Here is a 3,453-nt window from a genome sequence, read left to right on the forward strand (position 1 = left end):
TGGGTGCCCTATTTTAGAGCATCTCTTGGAGACGCTCTTTCTCATGCCCTAAAAGGCTTTTTTACCCTAAATTTTACAACAAGTTTTGATGCCCTATTATAGAACAACTATTGAAGATGCTCTAATCACTTGCATTGTCATGACTTGTTCCCTCGGAAGAAAAAAATACATTGTCATGACTCGAGAGTACTAGGCAACAGCAACCCATCGAGAACTCGCCCATCGGTAAACTTTTCCATACTCCACTGACAACCAAATTCTCTCCAAGGGGTACTCAGTTCTTTTGTTGTATAGCTACATGAGACTTCTTTATCGAAAAAGCTACATGAGACGTACATATATAAATATACAATATACGCACATGTGTGGCTGTAGCAAGTTGCGACTGCAGAGGGACAAAGCGTAGTGTGCACCATGATGCAATATTTCTCTTTTTTTAAGCATAATCATACATACATACATGCATATGCACATCGGGATGCTAGATACATTCATTTGAGCAACAAGTAATTCGGGGTAAAGGGCGTACGTGCTAACTAGACGCGCTTATAACAGGATGACATGCGTGAGGAGACTGAGTAAACTTAATGGACTTGTTGCTAGTAACTACTTCCTCCGTTTCAAAATAATTGAAGTTCTATGTTTATCTTATGAGATTCTTTATGAAACTTAATGGACTCGTTCCCTATATTTTTGTACTATATATATTTTGTACTATTGAAATATAATTGAAGTTTAACTAACTATGAAGAAAAATATGGTAAGACTTGTACAAAACTACATACATATAGTGCAAAAATATATTTCATAAATAAATAATTTCATGAAACTAATTTGGTGTTCTAGATGTCAATATATGTTCCTATAGGCTTGGTCAAATATAAACGAGTTTGACTTATGACAAACTCATAACTCCAATTATTGATCAATCATGAGGGCTGGGGTGTTATTTTTGTTTTCGGGACAAAAAAACAACAACTATGGATGGTACAGTCCCAATTCACACAGCAATCACTCACTGAGTATGGAGCGATGCAGCTTCAAGCCCTATTTGGATATTCGTTTTGTTGAAGGAGTTCGATGTTTTGGGTGCCCTATTTTGAAGCATCTCTTGAGACACTCTTTCTCATGCCCTAAAAAGGCTTCTTTTTTTACCCTAAATTTTACAACAAGTTGTGATTCCCTTTTATAGGACAACTATTGAAGATGCTCTAATCACCTGCATTGTCATGACTCGTTCCCTCGGAAGAAAAAAATACATTGTCATGACTCGAGAGTACTAGGCAATAGCAACCCATCGAGAACTCGCCCATCGGTAGACTTTTCCATACTCCACTGACAACCAAATTCTCTCCAAGAGGTACTCAGGTTCTTTTGTTGTATAGCTACATGAGATGTTTTTATCGAAAAAGCTACATGAGACATTCATATATAAATATATCGAAAAAGCTACATGAGACATACATATATAAATATATAATATGCGCACATGTGTGGATGTAGCAAGTTGCGACTGCAGAGGGACAAAGTGTACGTGTGCACCATGATGCAATATTGGTCTGGTCTTTTTAAGCACAATCATACATGCATGCATGCATATGCACATCGGGGTGCTAGATACATTCATCTGAGCAACAAGTAATTCGGGGCAAAGGGCGTACGTGATAAACAAGACGCGCTTATAACAAGATGACATGCGTGAGGGGACCGAGTAAACTTAATGGACTTGTTGCTAGTAACTACTTCCTCCGTTTCAAAATAATTGAAGTTCTATGTTTATCTTATGAGATTCTTTATGAAACTTAAAGGACCCGTTCCCTATATTTTTGTACTATATATATTTTGTACTATTGAAATATAATTGAAGTTTAACTAACTATGAAGAAAAATATGGTAAGACTTGTACAAAACTACATACATATAGTGCAAAAATATATTTCATAAATAAATAATTTCATGAAACTAATTTGGTGTTCTAGATGTCAATATATGTTCCTATAGGCTTGGTCAAATATAAACGAGTTTGACTTATGACAAACTCATAACTCCAATTATTGATCAATCATGAGGGCTGGGGTGTTATTTTTGTTTTCGGGACAAAAAAACAACAACTATGGATGGTACAGTCCCAATTCACACAGCAATCACTCACTGGAGTATGGATCGATGCAGCTTCAAGCCCTATTTGGATATTCGTTTTGTTGAAGGAGTTTGATGTTTTGGGTGCCCTATTTTGGAGCATCTCTTGAGACACTCTTTCTCATGCCCTAAAAAGGCTTCTTTTTTTACCCTAAGTTTTACAACAAGTTTTGATTCCCTTTTATAGGACAACTATTGAAGATGCTCTAATCACCTGCATTGTCATGACTCGTTCCCTCGGAAGAAAAAAAATACATTGTCATGACTCGAGAGTACTAGGCAATAGCAACCCATCGAGAACTCACCCATCGGTAGACTTTTCCATACTCCACTGACAACCAAATTCTCTCCAAGAGGTACTCAGGTTCTTTTGTTGTATAGCTACATGAGACGTTTTTATCGAAAAAGCTACATGAGACATACATATATAAATATATCGAAAAAGCTACATGAGACATACATATATAAATATATAATATGCGCACATGTGTGGATGTAGCAAGTTGCGACTGCAGAGGGATAAAGTGTACGTGTGCACCATGATGCAATATTGGTCTGGCCTTTTTAAGCACAATCATACATACATGCATTCATATGCACATCGGGGTGTTAGATACATTCATCTGAGCAACAAGTAATTCGGGGCAAAGAGCGTACGTGATAAACTAGACGCGCTTATAACAAGATGACATGCGTGAGGGGACTGAGTAAATTTAATGGACTTGTTGCTAGTAACTACTTCCTCTGTTTCAAAATAATTGAAGTTCTATGTTTATCTTATGAGATTCTTTATGAAACTTAATGGACTCGTTCCCTATATTTTTGTACTATATATATTTTGCACTATTGAAATAAAACTGAAGTTTGACTAAGGCCCTGTTTGGTTAGGCCCTGTGAAAGCACGTCCTGGGCTGCTTCCGCTTTTGGTTCAGATTTTGGCAGCGGACTTCTGAAATCGGATTCTGCTGGGTTCGCCCTTTGGTTCAGATTATGTTGCGCGGCAGCGGAATCCGTCGATAAAAACTGAACCAAACAGGGCCTAAGTATCAAGAAAGATATGGTAAGACCTGTACAAAACTAGATACATATTACAAAAATATATTTCATAAATAAAGAATTTCATGAAACTAATTTGGTGTTCTAGATGTCAATATATGTCTCTATAGGCTTGATCAAATTTTAAAAAGATTGACTTATGACAAACTCATAACTTCAATTATTGATCCAAACTCATAACTCCAATTATTGATCAATCATGAGGGCTGGGGTGTTATTTTTGTTTTCGGGAAAAAAACAACAACAACAGCAACGATG

Source organism: Triticum dicoccoides, chromosome 2A (assembly GCF_002162155.2).
Source record: "Triticum dicoccoides isolate Atlit2015 ecotype Zavitan chromosome 2A, WEW_v2.0, whole genome shotgun sequence".
In the NCBI taxonomy this organism is placed as follows: Eukaryota; Viridiplantae; Streptophyta; class Magnoliopsida; order Poales; family Poaceae; genus Triticum; species Triticum dicoccoides.